The following is a 25,478-nucleotide window of genomic DNA, read 5'->3' on the forward strand; positions in this document are numbered from 1 at the left end:
TCATATATGGCACTCAAATGTTGAGAGCAACTATGAGTGTATTCATGAACTCCATCCATGTATAAATGTATAAATAACCATTTAACCTTTAAATATCTTGATAATCATTCAGCAAGTCAAAGGCATAGATGTCACCAGTTTTAGTGCACACACTGATTTTGCTCTTAGATTTTATCACTTACAACCATTAAGAATTGAAAGGATAATTTATCTTGGAGGTTGAAGCATGTGTCTTTTAACTAAGTGTTATCAGGGGACAAAAAAAGGAACCATAAACAGATGGATTAGTTCTCTGTGCACTAAATCTAAAGGGTACCGAGCTGCATGATATGTTCTCTTTTGTTTTTGTCCGTAGCTCAAGGTCACAAGTGGAAAATAGTAATTCTTCTCTGAAAGCCTCATATTATATTGTTTTTTCTGCAGTTATGCAGAAAATTATATTAATTATATCTATATTAGTTTATTTCTTTTCCCATGCTTTATGTATTTTTAAAGTGTTACTTTTATTGAAATAATATCCAATAAAATCAGGCAAATGCATAATGCTAGGGTAGAATAAAGAGCAAAAAGAAATAACACTTGTTGGGAACATATATTAACTGTTATTTACTTTAAAAAAGCTAACTCATTTAACACTTACATCACTCCTATAATTTGGATAATGTATGACAATGTTAAAGATGAGGAAATGGAGATTATATACTCTATATAACTTATACAAAGTCGTAGTTTCTCTGTTAAGTAGAATAGCCCAGATTAATTGCCAGGTTTATGTGATTTTTCTATAATTTAATACCTAGTAGAATATTAAAGAATACATGCAAAATTTATGTACAAACTCAGGATTTATAAAATATAGTTGTAATGCACTGTAAACTATTATGAGTATGCTATTGGCAAAGGATAGATACATAGATCAATGGAACAAAAAAAGAGAATCAAAAGGTAGACCCACACACATATGGCCAATATATTTTGACAGGTAAAGGTAATTCAATGGATAAAGAATATCCTTTAAACAATTGATGATGAAACAAGTGGAATCCATAAGCTAATAACTAAACTCAACCTAAACCTCCCACCTTACACTATAAGTCAAAGTAGATTATAAATGTAAAAAGTAAACGTACAAAACATTGGAGGGAAAAAAATAAGATCAAAATCTTTGTGGACTGGTGTTAGACAATGAATTCTTAAATGTGACACGGAGCAACAGACTGGGAGAGAATATTTGCCATCGCACATCTGACAAAAGAATTTTAACTGGAATATATAAAGAACTCTCAATACTCAACAGAAATAAAACAAAAACCCCAATTAGCAAAAGTGGGTACAAGATTTGAACCGATACTTTATCAAAGAAGATACATAAAAGTTAAAAAAGGACATAAAATTTGTTCAACATTATTAGTGAGGAGGGAAATGCAAATGAAAACCACAATGAGAGCCACTATAACACCTTTTAGGATGGCTAAAATAAAAATTATTGATAAACTCAAGGATAACAAAGATGTAGAACTGGAACTCTCATGTATTGCCCTTGGTTATGCGAAATGATACAGCTACTCTGAATAGGGTATGGCAGTTTCTAATAAAGATAAACACATAGTTACCTATATGATGCAGTAATCACACTACTGTGTATTAACCTAAAGAAAGAAAAACTTATCTTCAAGAAAAAACCTGTACATGAGTATTCACATAAGTCATAATTCAAAAAAACTAGAAACAACCTTAACATTCTTCACCATGGATGAATCACAGAAGCATTATGCAAGTGAGATAAGCCAATCTCAAAAATTCATATACTGTTTGATTCCATTTGTATGACATTTACAAGAAGATATAGCTGTAACGACAAAGAGAGAGTAGGTAGCAGGATGGTAGGAGTTACCTACCTACCTACTTTTTTTTTTTTTAATACAAAATGATTTCTTAAAAAACCAGTAAGACACTACTACAACATGACACTGTCACACTGGGCTTTTAACATGAGACTGGGGGGAGGCATAAAACACAAATTGATTCTGAAGCAGAGCAATTAAGAAATAAAACAATGAAAGCAAATTTCTTTTAATGAGAACTCAGAATTAAACTTCAGAGGGACCCAACGTCATACTTCCATTTGGGGACTTGACACAAAAAATTTAGTTTGAACTGCTATTAGCAGGTGGCAGGAGCCACCTTCAAATGAATCTTCAATTTGGAAAATACTGTTTCACCACCTGTTGGGGATAAGTTGCAGATGGAATAATTTAGTATGGTTTGTAGCTATTTTGATGACCACATTGCCTGGATGCTTTCCCATAACCACTCTGCTGGTCACCATCTCTTCCATGAGCTCTTCCCGCAAATCCTCCTCTAGATCCCCACTGTTGCTGTTGCTGACACTGTTCCTTCGACATAGCTACTTTTATTCCACATTTATTAAGACCAACATTGTGGTATTTCTTTTCCATTATCTTCTTCACTGGTTCCTCTTCCTTAAAGGTAATAAAACAGAATCCACACCTCTTATTGGTCTTGTTGTCCATGGTGAGCTCTATGGATTCAACTTCACCAAAACCACCAAAATACTCCCTTATTTTCTCTTCAGGTGTATCTGGAGAAAGGCCACCAACAAAAATTTTTTAACAGGCTCTTTTGTTTTCATGACTTTGGCCCTCTTAGGATCAATCACCTTCCCATTCAATTTATGTTCTTTCTGATCCATGACCTTATCTACACTCTCTGACTCTTTAAATAGCACAAATCCAAAACCCCTTGATCGCTCTGTGATAAGATCTAACTTCAGAGTGCAGTCTACGACTTCACCAAATTTGTAGTAGTAGTCCTTCAGATCTTTCTTTGTAGTATCCCAGCTAAGGCCTCCTATAAACATTTTCCATTCTTCTTGCCGTGCCGTCGCTGCTTCAGAGTGTAGGAGGATGGTAGTAGTTAGGAGGATGGTGTGACTTAAGAAAGAATATCACAAGGTAGTGTTTTGGGGTAATGGATCTGTTCTGTACCCAGATTGCTGTATGGTTACGTGTATCTATACATGTGTTAAAATTCATAGAACTGTACACCAAAAATGTATTTAAAAAAACCTATTGCAGCCCTCAGAAAAAAAATCTATAATTGTGTCAGTGGTGTCAAAGTTATAACCGTAAGATGCAATTTTGAATAATATCCCCAGTTATTATATGAAAACATAATTCTGTACTAAATAAATAATACCATACTCTGAAATATATCAGTCATGATGCTTTCAGGACACACAAACCTAATTAAGTATGTAAACATAAACCAATAGTAATTACTACTGCTTGTGTTAATTTTTAATGTTTATGTAATCAAAATAAAGAATATTGCAAGGTTCCTCTAAAGAATTTGATTTTCCCATAAAATACTGTTGATATTCAATCTTTTTTTTTGGCTGCCCCACGCGGCTTGTGGGATCTTAGTTCCCTGACCAGAGATTGAACTCTGGCCCTCAGCAGTGAAACCCTAACCACTGGCCCAGGGAATTCGATATTCAATCTTTTAAAACTTACCAGTTATTCGTATGTTTCACTATGAATGTTTCTAACCTTTTACTTATCTTTTTCTTCTGTGACTCATTCTTGTGTTCTGAAAGGAAGTTTATTTTTGAAAATAATTTTAAATATACTATAAGTTTTTAAATAAGTTCAACATCGTAATAAAATCAGTTTTGGGGACAATAAAAAAATTTAAAATAATATATTATTATAACTTCTTAGCACCCGCTTTCACTTTCCAGTGAATCTTGGTTTGGACAGCATATCATTTGTTTAAGTTAGTAGTGATTTTATTTTCTTACTGTGGCACAGAACTTTAATTCCTTCCATCTAGCTAAAATTCTTTCTTCATTTGGTTGGCATCCAACTCTACTTCCTCCTGTACTTTCGTTTTTCTTTGCTCTGATCCCCTATAGATCTTGTATGTACACCCTTGTTAACAATGATAGGTTGTTGCCTAATACTGTTTTTTCCTATCATGTTTTTTGTTAAATAAGTCAAAATTTCTTTCAGAGCAATAAAAATGATTTACTTCTTTTATACAGAGGTATAACATGTATCTAGGATATCGTTATAGTTTACACAATGTTTGATGGACATATTATCCTACCATTGATTGGTGAATCATCATAGAATTAATTTTGAATCCCTTGGCATGCCACTTAGTAAATTAGAAAGTAGGAAATTGTAGAGAAATGATTCTGTACTTATACTCAAAATGTGTGTATCTCTTCCAAAATAGATTATGATATTTAAAAGAAACACGTGAGCTTAGAAAGTTAAGCTGCTTGAGAGCTGATAGCTGCCCTGTCCTATTATAGAGAGATTTCCTTAGATTGCTAGAATAAGTCCTTAGAGTCAGCAGACTGACTTGCTCTTGTCACACAGCGATTGAGCAAGCCCTAAATTAGACATGTGTCAGATTACAAGGGTATCCACACAGCACCCACGTGCCTAGTTGCCTACCCTAGCAAAACACCATGGGAGTTAATGAGGAGTGGGCCATTTCTTTAAAAATGTATGAGTTTTAGTTTGATACCAACAAAGAAGAAAGTCTGGGGTTGGGAGAAAAGACTTGTGTTTTCATATATAGATAAGAAATTCCATAAACTCATAAGGTTTAAACACTCTATGAAGATAAATTAATAACTGTGTTGCCTAAGATTTTTAGCCTTGTCCCTGGTTGTAAGTCTGTACCATCCATTAGTAAGTAGCTAACTTAGAAGTAGACTTTATTGAGGAGAGGGAGAAAGGTCTCCAGATGCTTGAGATTATCCTTTTATATGTGCATATTTATTGAAATGCAATGTTACTTCTTTTAAGAGTTCTAAGTTCCTTGATAGCGATACTTGTATTCCATTTTTCCAGTGCCTTGCAACATTGTGTGTAGAGTAGATAATAAAATTTTATTGAGTGGATGTTAAATATATAAAGTATAATTTCCAGGAATTGAATATTAAGATAGAAAACATATTACATGCATAAATAAATTTTACCTGTTGCTCTTCATCTCCAAGTATTAAGCATATCCTGAGTCATCTACTGTTCCAAGTTAGGTCTTTAAAGGTAGAGAGCTAGTTGGGATTAGGCAGAGTTTATGATGTAGTAGTTTTGTGTTAAGTTAAGGGTTTTGAAGGGAGACTTGAATAGTAAGCTGTTAGGCTTGAGAAACAATCTATTTTATTGGTTTACAGTCGTATTTTCCAGGTCCAACCATGTCCTGGAGTAAATAGTTGCTGTTGCCTGTAATCAGATTATTCAATACAAAGACATGCTTTCCTAAGCATGCCTGGTCACAGGATGGGAAAATATGTTTGGTCCCAGTATTGGTTTGGATAGGGACAGGGAATTATGTTGGTTTCAGTTTTCATTATTATTTTTATGTTGTTGCTTCTTATTCTTCTGCTCAGCACTCATTTTTGAATCTCCATTACACTTGTATTGAATTTCTCCTACACATTCCCCTGCATCTAACCTTTCACTTATCTTTTTCTTCTATGACTCATTCTTGTGTTCTGAAAGGATTTCTTGGGCTAATGCTTTCAATCAGTAAACTTATTTTCTACAGAATTCAATCTGTTATCTGCTGTCTTTATATCATTTTTAAACTCTGTAATCATATTTGGTTTTATATTTTTATTTTTTAAATAATAGAGCAGTATTTCCTCATCTCAGATATTCTATCACTTTGTATGACAGGATCATTTAGTTAAACAGCCAAACTGTACACGTGTTACGTTAAGACTATCTTCTTAACATAATTATGTTGATAGGAAATCGCATCTGAATTTATAAGGACATAATAAATAAATTTAGGTTTTATGAAAATGTTCCATTTTCATTAATATTTGCATTGATATTTTTGAAATAGCAGAATTGTAAAATTAAGAGCTCTCCTTTCTAAACTTTAATTATATTATGCCTATCCAAATGAAGATTTGAAGGCAACATTTTTATTTTCAGTGAAGATATTTATGTTTCCCCAAGTAGAAAACTGAGAAAAGGATGAACATGATGCTAAAAAATAGAACGTTTCTCTCAAATGATCTACAGGAAAAAAACGATAGTAATTTGAGCTTACTTTAATATTATAAAAATAAATATTTAACAAAATATTATGCAAAGACTTTGAAATATTTTATTAAATAAGCTATGGTGTTTTATCAAACTAATGATTAAATCTCAATTGTATTTAAAATATAGTTTTCTAATATCACTGCTTTGAATTTTTTAATGCACTCTTCTTTAAGTGCTGAGGGAAAAAAAAATATATGTATATATATTGCTTAATCTGGCCGCATTGCATTGCATTACACTGCTTTCTAGCTTTATTTTGTCCAGTAGAGCATTTCATTTTATAACAGGTATAACCTGTGTCACTATTTCTTTCTACCTCTGAAGTGGACTAGCTTTGTAATGCAGCATATTCATACTCTCGGGAAGAGGAAGCATCTTAATTGCTCTACTTCTAGGGAAAGCAAACAAGTCCTGCTTATTGAACTTACTAAATTGTTTGTAAAAGCAGAACAAAGGTGACAATATCCTGAATCATAACATCATATTCTCAGAATTATCAGATCACATGTGCAACTTTATTCAACTAGAAATTTTCTGAAATAAAACAACAGCTAGAGTGTTTTCCTATTGTTAATCTACAACATCTGGAATCTAATTTAAAACATCACCAGGCCTGCAAAACAGCAGGGAAAGATGACTTAAAATAAGGAGAAGAAGAATCAATTGATACTGACTCAGAACTGAACACAGATATATGTATCTGAACTCTGTTTAGTGGAGGTTATTTGAATACAAAGAGGGCAAGAAGAAGCTGGGGCAGAAGAAATGAAAGATAATTCTTTTATCTCAGGCAAGTTTTTTTTACTGTAGGTGATAAAAGGGACATCCATTGAGACATATTGAGTATTAATTCATAAGTAAAAGTATACCAGAGGTTGCCAAGAAAGTATAAAACATGATGTCAGGCATCTGGAATCCAGATTCTGAATATAAGAATTTCTCTTACAGAAAGATTTAGAATGAGTATAGTCCCTATCTGGAACCCCAAAAGAGACAATTATGTACTTTCACATCTTCCACAATCCAAAGAATGGCCTGTGGAATAGTGGGTCAGTGATGTGCTCCAAATAGGGTTAGATATAAGCCAAAAGAATGAGTTAGAACAGAAGAGGCCTACAAGGGAAGTTGTGCCAACACCAAGGCCTAAAGTAATTATCTGCCTCGAGTAGAGTGTGTTAAACATTTGCAGAGATACAAAGTCCACCAAATAAAATTACTCGAGACTTCAGGAAAATATTGAACTTGTTGACTGCATTGATGCATTTTAAGCTTAGAAGATAACATTAGCATTTTTAAACCAAAAGAGCAAATATAATTTTGATCTGACTAGAAATTGCAAATATCCATCTAATACTGAATTTTAAATTCCTATTTAACAAAAATCAGCAAGAGAATGGCAGTATATTCAACAGAAAAAAATAAATAAATTAAGCATATGATTTGAAGAGGTAGTATACAAAACAGGAAACCAAAGTGCCATTAAATATATGAAGAGACCCAGACCCTCAACCTGACTAGAAATCAGAGAAATAAAAATTCTCCAAGTTGGTCACCACTGATGCCTGCCTTCTCAATATCTGCTTTCCATCTCTCAGTTGAGAATGAAGTACGTTCTTCCAACCCCTTGAACCTGAGCTGGTTTGTGATGGCTTTCACCATAAATTTTCAAAGAACTGGAGTTACTGCAGTTCCAAGCTTAGCTTTTAAGAGGAATGGTAGCTTCCACCTGTCTCTCTTGGAACTTGCCCTGGAGAAAAGCAGCTGCAATGTAAGAAACTTATTTTGAGACTGCCTGCTGGGAAGGCTATGGTAGCCACTTAAAAAAGACACATGGAGGAAAAAAATACCTCATACCCCCAGCTCTTCACCCACCCCTGGCTAGACTACAGACATGTGAGTGAAGAGTGTTCAGACAATTCCAGCTTCAGTTGTCATCAGACTGTATTACAATAAATATCAAGATGAACATTGTCAACCTCCAAACTCCATATAGGTTATAATAAAATGATTTGAATAGCAGTGGTAAGAGTAGACATCCTTGTCTTGTTCCTGATCTTAGAGGAAAAACTTTCAAGTTTACAGCACTGAGTATGATGTTAGCAGTGGACTTCTTGTATATGGCCTTTACTATGTTGAAGTACATGATTTTACACCTGTTTTGTTGAACGTTTATATTATAAGAGTGTGGTGAATTTTATCAAATACTTTTTCTGCATCTGTTGAGATGATCACATGATTTTTGTCTTCCATTCTGTAAAAGTACTGTATTATATTTATTGATTTGTGTACATTGAACTATACTTGTATCCCAGGGCTAAATACCACTTGATTATGGTATCTGATCCTGTTAATGTTGAATTCAGTTTGCTAGAATTTTGTTGAGAATGTTTGCATGTATGTTCAGCAGGGATATTGGCCTGCAATTTTCTTTTCTTGCAATTATAAAATGAATTTGGAATTGTTCCCTCTTCAATTTTTTTGGAAGAGTTTGAGAAGGATTGGCACTAATTCTTTAAATACTTGGTAGAATTCACCAACAATGCTATCTGAACTGGGCTTTTTTATCTTGGGTGGTTTTTGATTACTGATCAATCTCCTTATGGCTCCATTTACATTTTCTATTTCTGTTTCATGATTCAGTCTCCATAGTTTGTATGTTTCTAGGAATTTATTTCTTCTAGGTTATCCAATTTGTTGGTGTATAATTATTTATAGCTGTCTCTCATGATTCTTTTTGTTTCTGTGGCACCAACTGCAATGTCTCCTCTTTCATTGGCAATTTTGAGTCCTCTCTCATTTTCTCTACATTTTTCTAGCCAAAGGTTTGTCAATTTTGTTGATCCTTTCAAATGCCAACTCACAGTTTCATTGATCTTTTATATTGTTTTTCTAGTCTCTCTTTCACTTATTTCTGTTCTAATGTTTATTATTTTCTTCCTTCTGCTAACTTTGGGCTTAGTTTGTTCTTTTCGCCTAGTTCCTTGAGGTGTAGAGTTAGGTTACTTATTTGAGATCTTTCTTCTTTCTTAATGCAGGCATTTATTGCTATAAATTTTCTTCTCAATACTGCTTTTGCTGCTTCTCATAACTTTTGGTGTGTTGTGCTTTCATTTTCATTTGTCTCAATATATTTTTTGTTTACCTTTTGAATTTTTCTGACCCATTGGTTGTTCAGAGTGTATTAATTCCACACATTTGTGAATTTTCCAATTTTTTTCTGTTATTCAATCCCAATTTCATATAATTTTGCTTAGAAAATATACTTTATATGATTTCAGTCTTCTTGAATTTGTTAAGATTTGTACTGTGCCCTAATATGTTATCCATCTGGGAGAATGTTTTGTGTTTGAAAATTATGTGTATTCTGCTGCTGTTGGGAGGAATGGTCTGTATGTATTTCTTAGGTCCATTTGGTCTAAATGTTGCTCAGGTCTGGTGTTCCTTATTGATTTTCTGTCTGAATGATCTATCCATTGTTGAGAGTGGAATGCCAAAGTTTCTTACTATTATTATATTGCTGTCTTTTCCTCCCTTCAATTCTGTTAATACTTTCTTTATGTATCTAGGTGTTCTGATGTTGGGTGAATATATATTTATAATTGTTATGTCTTCCTGAATAAATCAACACTTTTGTAATTATATTATGATCTCTTTGGCTCTGGTAAACATTTTTGACTTAAACTGTGTTTTCTCTAATATAAACACAATCACCTCTGCTCTCTTTTGGTTACCATTTGCATGTAATATATTTTTCCATACCTTCACTTTTTACCTATATGTATACTTAAAGCTAAAGCGAGTCTCTTGTAGATAGCATATGTTTAGATCTTATTTTTTTTTAATCTGTTCAGCTACTTTATGTTTCTGGATTGGGGAATTTAATTTATTTACATTTAAATTAAGTATTGATAGGTAACAAATTACTACTGGCATTATGTTAATTGTTTTCTGTCTGTTTGGTAGTTCTTTTGATGCTTTCTTCTTCTCTAGATTTCTTTTCTTCCTTTGTGATTTGTTTGTAGTGTTATACTTTGATTCCTTTTTCTTTATCTTTTGTATATCTATCATAAGGTTTCCTTTATGATTGCCATAAGGCTTACATAAATCATCTTATAATTATGACAGTCTGTTTTAAGCTAATAACAATTGAAATTTGCTTGAATACAAAACCTCTACACATTTAACCCCCTACACACACTTTATGTTACTGATGTTACAATTTACATATTTTTATGCAGCATATCCATTAACTATTGTTGTAGTTATTGTTAATATTTTTGTATTTTTAAATTTTATACCAGATTTAAAAGCAATTTATGCATCATTATCACAATATAAGAGGATTCTGTATTTGTCTATATATTTACCATAACCAGTGATTTTTATACTTTCATGAGCTTATGTGGTGCTATTTAGTGCCCTTCTGTTTAAAGAGAGTTGAAAAACTATCTTTAGCATTTCTTATTAGGCAGGTCTAGTGGCAATAAGCTCTCCCAGAATTTGTTTCTCTCTCCTTCATTTCTGAATGTCAGCTTTAGCCAGAGCAATTAGGCAAGAAAAAGAAATAAAAGGCATTCAAATATATTGAAGCCCTGAGCAATGTTATGGTATTGGAGATGGGACCTTTGGGAGGTAATAGGGTTAGATGAGATTTATAAGGGAATCTCTCAGAGTGGGATTAATGCCCTTGTAAGAAGAGACGCAGAGAGTTTGCTCTCTCTCCAGCATATGAGGACATAGCAAGAAGGCGGCTCTCTATAAACTAGGAAGAGATTTCTCACCAGACACAGAATTGGCTGATGCCTTGATCTTGATTCCAGATTCTAGGTTCCAGAGCTGTGAGAAATAAATTTTTGTTTCTTAAGCCACCTTGTCAGTCTCTGTTGTTATGGCAGTCTAAGCAGACTAGGACAGCATAGTATTGGTAATGCTTTTTTAAATTTGAGTATCTCAGTTGAAGGAAATGAAGAATAGGTAGGGGTCCGCTATATGTTTAAGTAACTAGTAAAATGTTCATTATAATGATACATATATATACATACACAGTTAAACATGCTCAAATATACTCTAAAATGTATGGCATCCATATATATATATATATATATATAAAACAATCACTTGAGATTAAAATGTGCTTCATATATGTGGAAATCTATTTTGAAATAGTATGAATCAAAAAAACAAGAATGCCCTAATACTGATTTTTCTATTTCTGTATTCTCCATTTTTAAGTAATCACATCTTTAAAAGTGACAGAAACTTAGATCTTTGGTCTCATTTTTCCTAGCCAACTTGAACTTTTTCCTGTCAGCTCAACACTCATCATTTTACCTCTTACTTTATACACTTTCAGAAATTTGCTAGGCTAGCAGGTTTCTTATGCTATACTCCAGTTTTCATAGGCAGGATATTAAGTTCAGTATGCATGGAGGTTGAGAGGGATGAATGTTCACAGTGAAGAGTTAGCACCTCTATTCTGCTGGCTTTAAATCTCATGCTGCAGGAAAATGGAATAGTTCAGTACTCCCCATCTTTGTATTTCTACTAAGTTTACTTTTCTTTCATCAAAACTTTTCTCAAAATTTTCTCATTGCAGAAGCCTAACCTCAGAAGACATTCTTCCCTATAACTGTTGGACAGTTGGACAATAATTCAAATATATAAAAGCTAAAAAATCAAAGAATTATTTCTTCTACAGGATGTCAGTTAACTTTGTGTGTTTACTGAATCAGCTAAATTGTGGAGGTTCAGATGATTCAAATACATTGTAAGTGGCTGTAGTCCTTCCATTGCCAACTGTTTTTTGACTAATAAAAATGAAACAGCACTCTCTATTTTTTTTTATATCAGGTCTTCTTGTTAAAATGCTAGTGAGATATATTTGTTGGTGTAACTTACACAATTCCTACAAAATGGTGACCTCTTCAGTCAAGAGTCAATTTTCCAGCCACATCATATTAGTTACCCTTTCTCCTCTCCTTTTCTTCCTTCCAGTCCTCTTCTTTCTATTCTTCTTCTTCTCACTTCTTATATTACTGACAAAATGAGCAACATAAGAAAGGTTTTTGATTGTGTAAAATATTATTGTAATAATTTACCTTTAAATATGACATTTGAATTCCAAAATTGAAAAGTTTTTAACTATTATAATAGAACTCTGTGGTACATACATCAAAGATCAGATCCAGAATGCAGGCATTCTTGTTAGAAAGAGTCTAATCAATGGTCCCTTATTCCAAAAATTCAATTCCTTTGACTACAGAAAATGCTTAGATGGAAGGGAATCTTGCAGCGTAAACAAACAAAAAACAAATGATAATTATGAAAGTTCTTTTAAGTATTCTGAAAGCACCAGTCATCAGATTGATTCCAAATAAATCATAACTAAATTCAGGCATCTCATCTAAGTTTGAAAAACTTTAAGTTATTTTTTAGATTTGCAAAGGCATTTCATACCCATTGTTACATGCCCCACAGTGTATAGGAGTATGTTATAAAAAGTAACCAGATCAGCCAACCCATTCAACTTTATTTTCAAGACTTATGAAAAGCTAACAGTTTAGTGCATAGTTTCGTTCATGATTTTCTGTCTGTGCACATAAATATATAACATAGTGTCCTTTGTATAATTTACAAGAACCACCATGATTGCACATAGGCTAATTTTCAATATGTTTTATCACATGTAAAATATAACAGGGTATTTTTCCAGGATAAGTCTCAGAGCTATAAGTCATCCCATTTTTTAACCACATATATTCCACTTTATGGATAAACCATAACCTAGTCTCTTCTTGGTTGGATATATACAGTTTTTCTTTCCAAGATATTTGTTGCAAAGATGCTGTATAAAATATTCCTGTCCATATATTACACACCGTTTATTCTTTTGATGTCAGTTTCTTAAAACTGCAGTTATAACAATGGATATACATAATTTTTACTTCAATAGTTATTACTTTGTTACTTTAAAAAATGTTACAGCTTTAAAAACTACCATCAGGAATACATGAATTTACCTACTTTTCTACACTTTCAATATTAAGTGACATTATCAATATAATTCATCAAATAGCTTTTCCTATATTACCTTTTTCATACCCGATGTTTTCATATAGAAATAATACTAATAATGCCAAACAGTTAATGAAATTTCCTAAGAAAACATGTCAAAAAAGTAAACCATATGAAAAATTTATATAGATATACACAAACACAACTGAATCACTTTGCTGTACAGCAGAAACTAACACAATGTAAATTAACTATACTTCAAAGTAAAAAAAAAAGTAAACTAATATTTTTCCTTATTGATTAGTAAATATATTCCAAAGCATGTTATAAAGTGCTAATAACACTTATACTACAGGAAGCACTCGTACAATTTTTTAAGAAACACAATCAAATATTAAAATGGGCCAAAATGGGAATACATACCTCAAGCCAAACGAATTGAAATGACTAACATAGGAAAAGATGTTCAAATTTATTTTCAAAACAATGCATATTAAGTTACATGTATTAGTTTGACAAAAAAATTGTTATACAACATATTCCTTGTGTAAATGGAGGGAAAAAGACATTTTCATTTATAGAGACATTTTAATTCTTATAGTTTTTTTCAAATTAATCTGTAAATAATTGTTAATATAAAAATATACATGTACTTAAGCAGTCCAATTCTTGAAGATCCATTCCATTGTAACAAATGCATGAGTATCAATATATTTATATGAGGATGTCATTTTTAGAATAATTTAGAGAAGTTAAAAAATCTTTGTATAAAACGCTCATCATAGGGGAATGATTATATATTGTCATTCCATTCCATATGATAGTCTGTAGCTAAAGAAATGAATGAATTTAACATATATCAACTGACTTAGAAGATTTTCCAAGCATAATATTAATGATAAAAGCAAGATGCAGAAACATGTTTATAATGTAATCTAATTTTTTAAACTTAATAACCAACCACAGAATCAATTTGTATATGTGTGTACGTTTGTACAAATCTGAACAAATTATGTAAAAACACACATCAGACACTTAATGTTAGTTTATTGATAGGTGAAAAGGAAAGGAAGTAAAAAAATTACATATAAAGAAACAAATGTACCCATGATTTAAAAATAGTATTACAATAGAGTAATATTTATGCAAAATTATATATGTATGAAATATAAAAAATAAGGTCACTAAAAATATCAGTGTTGGTTACTTTATGGTAAGTAGATGTAAGAGTATTTAGATATTTTTTAAAACATTTTGTATCCTATTTATGAATTCAAGAGAACATGATTATCTCATTTATTCTATAATTAGTTTCTCAAATTTTTACTACTCCACCATTCCTCACTCTTACTACTATTTATTAATCTTTATATATTTAATTCTAATGTAATAAATCAACTTACCTTGATGGTGATAGTACTCCCATTAAGATATAGAGAGGATTTTAAAACTGAACATTACTGGAATACAATTTAGATACAATAAAATTAATGCATTTAATGTAAACAGTTCAATGAGTTTCGACAGTTTTTGACAGTTTTGTTGTTTTCAGTTTGGGTTTACTATAAAAAGTATAAATTAATATATATAATTGGGTCAATGACCAATAATTTCAGATCACTGATAATTCTGAGAGAATAAAGAGGTTTAAAAATAAGAGAAAAAAGGGAAAATCTAGTCAACATTCAAAATTTTTGTGAATAATTTCAATAAAATGTTTTAGAATCTCTTCTGAAAAGACAATGTTTTAATCAGTTATTTGCTTTTTTGCTACTGAGCTATAGGAGATTCTTATATATTTAGGATATTAACCCCACAGCAAACATGATGATTTGATGTAACAAAAGTTTTCGAGGTAATGTATATGTTTAGTCCCATGGTTGTAGTAATGGTATCATGGGTATATGAATATGTCCCAAATCGTCAAAATGTATACATTAAATATGTACAATTATTTGTATATACATTTTACTAAGTAAATCTTTAAAATAAGAAGTGACTAAATTACATTAGAGTAAAATGGAGAAATGAGTACAATGTACTTTGGAATAATACTGAAAAATATATAATACTGGCTAAAATAATGAGGAAATGAGGTTGATTTATATAATAATTATTCTTTTTAATCAGTATATGAGTTTTGTGATAATAAGAAGAGTAACTATGTTGACATTTTTCTCCCTGAGAAATATTCAGTCTCTTCCCAAAATAAGTTACCATCCTCTTTTCAATATAGTAACTTGGATCAAAACTAATAAGTGAGATAAACTGTGTGGCACTTTGTCACTCCCCTCCTTATATCAAGTGATTTATGATTAACAACTTTAAATATTTTGGCATATGCCTTTCTCTTGCTCTTCAAGGTAAAAATCATTCGACTCACATCATTTGGTATTTATTATTAAAGTATGGTCAGTGCTTGGGAACTTGTCAGAGACATATATTATGTGTCTTAGAAACATTTTTTTTTCTTAGTGATGGGAGTCGTCACTAAAATTTTCCATGCTATATTTTGATAAGTGAAAAATTGACAAATTTTAAGTTTAGTATTTTATTTTTAGTTTAATAACATTCAAATTCAATAGTTACCGTGACCAAATTTATTTTCAAAAAAAGGACTGTAATAATATTTCCATCCCATGTGCTCTTTAGAAAACTTCCCCATGAAGACCTTGAGGCGAATTTCCTTCCCTTGAATCTGGGCAAGCATGTGACTTGCTTGTCACCTAAAGAATATGGCAGACATGAAGCTGCAAGACTTCCAAGTCTATCCCATAATAGGTGAGGCAGCTTTTGCCTTATCAGATGGGTTACTTGCTTTGGAGATATTCAGTTGGCATATCAGAAATTCTACTACTCTGAGACTCTCATGCTAGAGAGATCATACTTAGGTACTTGGGTTACCAGACCTGCTGAACTCCCAACTGACAGATGGGCATTTGAGGGAGCATATTGGATGGCCAACCAAGCTGAGCCTTCAAGTGACTACAGCTCCAAGCAGCATCTGACTTAACCTCATGAGACCCAAGTGAGAATTGCCTAATCCAGCACTTTCTGAATCTTTGACCCATAAAATCAGGTAAAATAAAAATTGTTTAAAGTGTCTAAGTTTTGGGGTAATCCACTATGTAGGAATAATAAATGAAATATTATTCAATGTGGAATACCTAGGAAAGCTGAATGAATCTCTCACTTGTCTTAAAGAGAGCCCAAATCAGACACATAAATATGAGTGATGAAAGGAACAACAGAGACATCAAGTGTAATCTCTTATTTGAATATTGAGGCAAATGACCTGGAGAAAATAGCTACTTATTGGTAGACCAAGGATTGGAACACATTTTTCATGATTGCTGTCTTGGTATTTTTGCAGTTTAAAATAGCTCTGTATTTGAAGAGATTAAGTAACCATAGAATATTAATTGACATTTTTATATTTCATAACATATTCTTATTTTCTTTCTTTTAGAAAATCAGTCCCTTATTTAACTTTATTTGATTCTCAAACTCATTCACAGTTTTATATTTAAAACTTACTTTATACAAGTACTGTATTAAATGCTGGGGGATTAAATATGAAGATTTTATGCCATTGAGGTATGAAGAGTTATTTAATATAAAGGCATTTAAATCATATATTGTGAATAAAATGAGTAGTTACATAACAGTTCAATTTTAAAAAATGTTGTCAAATAAAGAAGAAAATTGGATTCAATAAAGCATCAGATTTATTAAGGCTACCAGTGGTGTTTGAGATGGTTTGTGAAGGTGAATTGTCTTTTAACAAGTAGAGGTGGATAGTTACAGCTTTTAAAAGGAGAATATGCTAAACAAAGGCATAAAAACAACAGGTATATTCAGGAGTTGTGAGGGTTTTCACATGCCAGGATATATTATATGTTTGTATATACTGAGAGGTGAGATTGAGAAGAGGGATGAGCACTGGAAGATGATAATTGATGTGTAGATTGGGGCCATATGGCAAAGTATCTTTGATACCGTACTGAAGGGGGCAAGAAGGCAGTGTCAGGGGTTAATTATGATCAAAGGACTTCTTAAGAATATGAAAAAAACTTTTATTACTGAACCTCCAGCAATAACATATGAATGAACTTTTGATTGTGTTTTCTTAAGAACTATTACTGCCCATTTACAATTATCTTAGACTTTTCAGAATAGATTGATTGCAATTGTGAATATTAAATTCTGATATAGCATTCAGTTATGTGATAATGCTTTTTATCATTTTGGGCAACCAGTAACTTTTGATTCACAAGTACCACTCGATAACAAACCTAGTTGGCACAAATTACTCAAGCTTCTAAAAGGTAGATGTGACATGGTTGCAAATTACACAATCTCTTCTAGGAAATAAGTATTTCATGTAAATGAGCCATTATTTTTCTTTAAAAAACAGTCATTCCATGTCTGAGAGCTTTATCCTAGAAGCTTCACTTTTTTCAGAGTGCAATTTCCTTTTCACAACAGATAACCTCCTTGTAGTGACTGGAAAAATCACCTCATGCATTGATTTAGCTAGTCAGTCATTCAGTCTTTTTAAGGCATGTACTTGCTATGTGCTTGACCCTCTACTATGAGCTGGGGAAAAAAACGTTCATAATTTATCCTTTTTTTTTTTTTCTTTAAAAAGTTTGCAAAATGTAGCTCAGTAGGAAGTCAAAGATTGCCTTTCCCATACTAGGTTCATTAGCCAAAATTACCCTGACACAACTGGAAAGGTCTGAACAGTAAAACTAAAGTAGTGATCTTGTCATTTTATAGAGAAAGTATTTTTTCTGACCACTAGTACATAAATTAAAAAAAAATGTTCTTGGCAAATTTAACTAATTCCATTCTCCAACTCACAGAATCATAGATTTATTTAGTATAGCCTTATTTTTCAAGCCCAGTGTTCTAGAAAATTAGTATTTTTAAGACAGGTAATTCTGAGTATAGTAAACTGAAGGTAAATTGAATAAATGAAGATGCCTAGCCAAAGGGATTTCCTGGCATCAATAAACAGAGAAAATAAAGAAGAAAATAACCCATTTCACAGTATAAGAACATAATCATTTGACTATAGCTATTTAACAAAGAAATATTTGATTGGCTTCCTTAGCCTGGGAAATAAATTTGAGATTAAAAGTCAGCTGATCCTCTGTCTACAAAAGAGGATAATGGATTCAGTGATTTGAATACAGAGCAGCAGGTAAAATATATCTTGGAAGCATGTATGGTCCATGGATCTATCCTTGTCCTGTTGAATCAGAATTTTCTAAATGAATCAATAGGAAAATATGCTTTAAAAATATTATCCAATATTGCTAATTTAATTTAGAAACAGAGACATGGATCTCTTGTCTCTCCTCCTTGTTCAAATAACAATGTGCTACAGTATGTCTTAGCTGCAAGACAAGGAGAGATTCTACGGCTAAAATGCAGCCTTGTTGTTTACTTTCCTTTATTTCCTAACAGTTAGATAGATAACAATATGTCTAGCTGAAGCAGACTTCTTATACCTTTGATGCCTGTGAATACTTTTAAGAACTCTTGAAAATATTGAGGAGAGATTTCTAGTGAGCAGAAGAATTACTGGTGTGGGGCTGTGAGTGGAGTGGGGCAAGTCAAACATCCTAGGGATTCTCATAACTAGAGCAGCCTTTGTACATCAGGGAGATAAATAAGCTCAACATTACATGGTTTACTGAGGGTTCCTTTACATATGTATTAAATATATATAAACGCTTGGGAGATAATCACAGGTTTCCAAATTTATAGTTTAGAATCAATGGCAACATCACTTGCTGTATATGCATCAGGACAAACATGGCTAATTAGGTGGAGTATTCTCAAATTAGTTTTATTTCACTGACCAGCTACAGGATAATTGGAATACACATGATAGAATGGAAGTATCTATCATGTGAGACATTGAATGTTGAAACACTGAAAAGCAAGAAATAAGCAGGGACAAAGGAATGATAGTGCTGTGACCTGCATTTTTGTTGTGACACAAGCTTATCTTCCACATCTATGGAAACATAAATCATTTAACACTTTGTGTAAAAGAATCATGATTTTAGTTTGCCTCCAAATTCCAGACACCCTGAAGGTAATCACCTTATGGTGAATGAACCTGTTATGTGACGATTAAAAATATGAGCACTGGAGTTAAATCCTCTGCATCCCAGTATTACTCCCACCACTTACTATATGTATGGTGTCAGGCAAGCTATTTCCTTCTCAATGCCTCAGCTACTTCATTTGTAAAATGCAGGTATCAACGGTACCTACTAAGAGTTAAATGAGCAAACTTCTATAAAAGATTTATAATTGAACATAGCAGATAAATACACAACTCGTGCAATCTATTGGTGTTATACTCTAACATGCACTCTATTTTAATGTTTATATTAACATTGACTTTATTTATTTATGGTTTCCTGAAATTATACTGATGTAGTAAATAAAAAATAGTCATTACAGTCTTTTACTAACAGTAAACATGTATACATTTGTCTTATAAATATTGTCATGCTCTTCTAAGCTTTTCATATTTATTAGAAATGTCTCTTTCTGTATAGTCATGTTGTAATTGTCATATGCAATACATGTAATTACCATACAAGACATCCATGCAGTATTAAAGAGAATTCCACTTCATTTAGACAAGAATCGTGCATTATCTTCTTTGAGCAGAAATATAATTATATAGATTTTTAGTGGTTGTATAAAATTGGAGGATTGGGTTTTAGTCCAGATCCCAGTGAGAAATTGACTCTTTCTACAAGAGTCACTTAAAATAACTTTATTCATATTTAGGAAAAAAATGGATTTCATTAGAGATCATAGAAGACAAAGAGCACTTTTATTAAAGAGAGTCATAGACCTGCAAAGCAATGCACAGGTAGTTTCTACTATGTGGTAAGGTAAATAAGGCTTTTTCTGCAGATACTTCTAGAGGAAGAAACCATCCACAGCAATGCCAAAATAAGTACTTGATTGTTGACTTCCAAGAAAGATGGAAGTGTAAGGGCACAGCTCATTAGAGTATTTCATATACTTTGAAGACAGGAGAAAGCCACAATTTCACATCACAAGCTGAACAATAACTGATAAATAACAATGGCACTTGTACAATTCACAGGGGCTCCAAGAATTTAGTACAGAACAATATACAGTGTGTATTTTATAATGCAATAAAAGGTATAGGAAATAGGTGGAAGAAGTTCTGATGTACCTTACTAACAGGTCCAGTTTAAAGGCTGAGGGGTAGACTAGCCATGGAAGAACTAGAGCAGACCTCTTCAAAGAAAGACTGGAAGGTATGCTTAGGAACTAGGTTGCTGTCTGCCTTTTTCTGTACACGTCAATAACTTCCTAATATGGATACTGTCTAGAAATGAAGCTTAGCAATAAAACAATGTATATCAACAATCGTAGAATGCTCATTACTGACAACATTGAGCAACCTGATAAAAATATCTAGGCCAAAACCATGTAAGGGTATGGATTTTAATCTATAGGTTATAATAAATTTAATTTAAACACTTAATATCCAAACCATTCTAGGATCATTAAAACACTTAAAGCTCCTGCAAGTAAGCCCTAAACCAGTCTCTGTCAGTATTTTCACAATATTTTTATGTGTGCATGTGAAATCTGGGAAGCAATAAAACAAGTGAATAAATTGATGGCTAAGATAACATAGAGAAAAGTAGCCACAAGATATTTGCTTAAAATAGTATCAAAAATTGTTGCTAGTAAATTATAATTCATAAAGTCAAATAAATTCTATAATAAAATACCATCTCATATCTAATCATACAACCACATATTAATATTGATATGAGAAAAACATAAAACATGGAAAGTTATACATGGCTATGACCAAACTTGAATCTGTTTTTAAAAATAAATCTTTACTAAGATAACTAGAACTAACAAGATTATTTTCAAATTTCACTGGAATAATAAAGATCTATTAAAGGCTGTCACTTCAGAAAGAAAAAAAAGAAAAAAAAAAATGAGGGAAGTGTTATGTGCTACCAGTTTTGAAAAGGTATGATGAAGCCATAGTAATAGAAGCAAACAAGGAATGAAAAAAAAAATGACCAATGAAATAGAATTGATAACTCAGAGACCAAGAAATGTGTTTTTGAATATTTGATTTTAAATAGATAAGCAAAGTAAGATTTTGTAGCTGGTGTTAGAGAAAACTCTTATATAGAGAAAATAAAATTGGATTTCAATATAAAATTTTATAATATATGTAGATGTGTAATTCAGATATATTAAAGATCTAAATGTGAAAGTTAAACATATTTAGTAATTAGTATTTACTATGTAATTATTTAGAATATATTTGGCCTAGTAGTATGAAAAATTTCAAATAGGGCCCTAGCACAAGTTTAAATAAATAAAATAATAAATTAATAAGCAAACACATATTCATTTGATTTCATCAAAATTATGGATTTCTATACAGAGTACCTACATAAAGTCAACAGACCATTAACAACTTGTAAAATGCTATTTTTAGTATATACAACAAAAACTAAGATAAAGATGAATCAAGAAACTCATGTAAATCACTCAGAAACACAATAGAAATAAAGAATACTGTATGGATAAGTAACACTCACAAGTAGAAATCTGAATGACAGTAAGTATATGAAGAAATTCTCAAATCATTAGGAATAGGAGGAACAATATTTAAGGCAACAATAAGATGCCAGTTTTTCCCATCATATTTGCAATATTAGAAAATTGCATGATGCCAGAGTCTAACCAGTCTTATACAACATAATCATAAGACTGGCATCCTATCACCTTGACCATATTCTCTTGGTTAGAAGCAAGTCACAACTCTTACCCGCATTCAAGAGGAGATTATAAAAGGACATGAAAAGGATAAAGATATTTATATTCTACTATATTAAAACTATAAGTCTCATAAATCATTTCTAGAGGAAACATTAAAAGGAGATAGGTAATAGTGGAAGGAAGACACCAATATCATTTTTAGATGACTTGCAGTCTTAGGACAAGTGCATTAAGAATAATTAATAAACTAAAAAGAATATGTATATATAGTACTAGACAAAAAGTCAACATGATGTTTTATAATTAAACAGTATTATGTTAGAATTAAATGTTCCTGAAATAAAGATCTTGTTCTGCAGATTCAAAGGATGCAGTATGTTTCAGTGTGATCAATAAAGAATAAACACTTAAATTTGTTGTTGACATTTTGAACAAGGAGTTTAAAGAAACCCATTCCAGTGAGGGTGCTTTATAGACTTTTAACTTGTGATCTCGTAATTTTCTTTCTTCCGTTTAAAAAAAACAAAAAATAACCTCCAGATAAACACTCAATTTTTAGGGACAGTATTTTGACTTGTGTGTGGGTGAGAGTCAATGGGAATAAGGAAACAAGACCCTTACCTCTGTAGTCTTTGCATTATATGGAGGCAATCAAACTGCAGAAATGGAAGAAGAGTCAACATTCAGTATATAATGGTTATATGGAATATACTGCTTGTTTTGTGGGTTTCTTTTTTTTAATTTTGTTTTGTTTTCAAATTTTGTTTCCATCTTACAATAATTTTCCAGGGAAAAGAAAAAGAGCTAGGATATGTCTTTTTCATTTGAAAGATTGAAAAGAAAAACAGGTGAATGCCTGAGAGAGTTTGTGGACTCAAATGGCATGAGGGGCAAACAAAAATGTGCCCAGTGTTTGGGGAGCAGCCAGAATAGTTGTGAGGATCAAAAAGACCAGACTGTGACCTCCCTGAGATCCTGAAATTGCCAGCAAGAATTTGAATTCAGCTTGGGTGCGTGTGTGAGAGGAAGGGATTAATTTTAATTTTCTCAAGGTTTATGTGATAAAAAGAGCTGATAAGGAAGTTGATGAATTCAGAAATATAGGTTTCTTCAGTATGTTTAAGGTAATCACTAGAATAAGAAAAATAAATACACATATCCTAAATCATTAGATGGGGAAAGAATTCACTAATGCACAAAATCTGGAAGCACCATGCAATGAGCACTCTCAAGCAAAATTAGATGGTCTTATCAGACAAAAGGAAAAACACCAAGGACTGCTGCATTCAGCAGCTCTTTCAGTGGCACAAAATAAATACTGAGCTGTAAGGAAAAATCTTGTATGAACACAACATTGCATCATTCCCCCATTTTTAATTGCACATTAGCCAAATTGTTTTAGTGACCTTATTTGCTCTTTTAATATCACATTTTAATATTTTCTGTTATTATTCTGATTTATTTTCCTCCTTATTATGTAAATAATAAATAAGTGACAGCTTCCTCTGTTAAGGCTTTTCCCATGGAGAACAATTAACAGTTTGGTATGTACTTCCAGGCAATGTTCTGTTTCCAGGCATATTAGTTTTCTTTTGCTGCTATAACAAATTACCATAGTTTTAGTGGTTTAAGGAACACAGATGTAATATTTTACAGTTCTCTATGTCAGAATTCTGACATGGGTTCCACTGAGAGAAAATCAAGATATCAGCAGGGCTGCTTACCTTTCTGGAGGCGCTAGGGGAGAATCTTTTTCTTGCCTTTTCAACTTTTTAGAAGCTGCCCGCATTCCCTGTTGTAGCCACCTTCTTTCATCTTCAAAGCCGGCATTGGAGCATCTAGTTTTTCTCACACTACTGTCTGGTATTCAGAGAACCAAATGAAGATGTTTCTTCTTTTAACGATTTTAAGGAGTCAAATGATTAGACTGGACCCACCTAGATAATCCAGCATACTCTCTCCATCTCAGACTCAGCTGATGAGCAACCTTAATTGCATCTGCAACCTTAATTCTCTTTTGCTATGCAAGGTAATAGCATAGCCACAAATTCTAGGGATTAATGTGTGATCATCTTTCAGAGGTTTTAATCTGCTTAGCATACCAGATATACACAAACATTATTTCTTTGTTTTAGTCTTGTCTTAAAAACCAGGAAAATCAGATCAGAGTGCTTGTCTTTTATTAGTTTTATTTCTTTTTAATAATAAGTGTTGTAGGATTTTCTGTTTTCACTATGCATAAATTTAATTCATTATATTTAAAAACTGATATTATTCTAGAGTATGACTATAGACTAATCAAATTAACCATTCCCCTTTTGATGACTGGACACTTTACAAATTTTGCCATTATAAGCAGTGATGCAAAAATCAACCTTATGCCTGAGTGAGTGTACAATTTTGTCATTAGTTATGTTAAATTTGTTCGATGGCTAAAAAAGTTAACACTCCAAAGATATTTGATTCCTTATGGACTTAGAGATTTAAAAATCAAATTGTGATAAAAGGAAAATAAAACAAGTGCAATCATAAGGGTATAGACAAGATGATAGGCTGGAATAGGAAAAGAAACAACTAAATCTGACACAGTTATTTAGAAAAAAATAATATTCAGAGGGAATGGCATTTGTGCTAAGTAGTAAGTTATGTTTTGGTAAAAGAGAAATGAAACACATGATAGATTGGAAGAATATTATGAACACAGGTTTTGAGTAGCGGGTAGTCACATTTGCCCACTGTTTGGAACACAAAGTAGTCCAGAATGTTCCAAACACTAGAGTATCATATGTTTAGAGGAAAGTATTGAGGTACAAGTCTGAAGTGGTGGGATGGATTTAATCATAGAGAGAAGGTGACAGCTTGCATTGGAAGACACTACAACAAAGTATGTTGAAAGCCGTATGGTTTTGTGACTTTCATGAATATGAGGAAGAGAAAGGAGTATTTGTTCATAAAAGAAAACGAGACAGCAGAAAAGTCTGCCTAATAAAAAAAAAGCAAGAAAACTTCATAAAGAAATTATGGATCTAAGGAATGGGGACTGAGGTATCATAGTTATTAAGAGTGAGACTCTGGTGCCAGACTTCTTGGGCTTAAACCTTGCTCCATTATTTCCTAACCATTGTTAAAATCTTAAGCAAGTTAATTAACATCTCTACCTGTGTTTCTTCATCTTTAATATGGGGGTGAAAGTAACACTATGTTTTAGATTATTGTGAGGATTAAAAAGAGAGCTGTATCCTCTAAAGTAGCTAAGAATGAAGAATGGGAAAAGGATAGTATCTTCAATACTATGTTGAATACTTGAATACCATGTTGAATAATACTATGTTGAGAAAACTGGACAGTTACATTCAAAAGAAGGAAACTGGACCCGTATCTTACATCATACACAAAAACTGACTCAAAAAGGATTAAAGACTTGACAGTAAGACCTGAAACAATAAAACTCCTAGAAGAAAACATACGGGGGTAAGCTCCTTGAAACTTGTTTTGAAAAAATATATATATTTTTTGGGGATTTGACACCAAAAGCAAAGG

At 32.2% G+C, this 25,478-nt stretch overlaps 1 pseudogene; it reads right to left on the reverse strand.

The window, feature by feature from the left end:
- Positions 1 to 424: 424 nt before the first annotated feature.
- LOC149747867 (heterogeneous nuclear ribonucleoprotein D0 pseudogene) lies at positions 425 to 23,727 on the reverse strand (annotated as a pseudogene).
- Positions 23,728 to 25,478: the final 1,751 nt, after the last annotated feature.

The sequence above is a fragment of the Delphinapterus leucas genome, chromosome 12 (genome assembly GCF_059928025.1).
Source record: "Delphinapterus leucas isolate spDelLeu-1000000601 "Yukka" chromosome 12, BTC_Dleu_Yukka2, whole genome shotgun sequence".
Taxonomy (NCBI): Eukaryota; Metazoa; Chordata; class Mammalia; order Artiodactyla; family Monodontidae; genus Delphinapterus; species Delphinapterus leucas.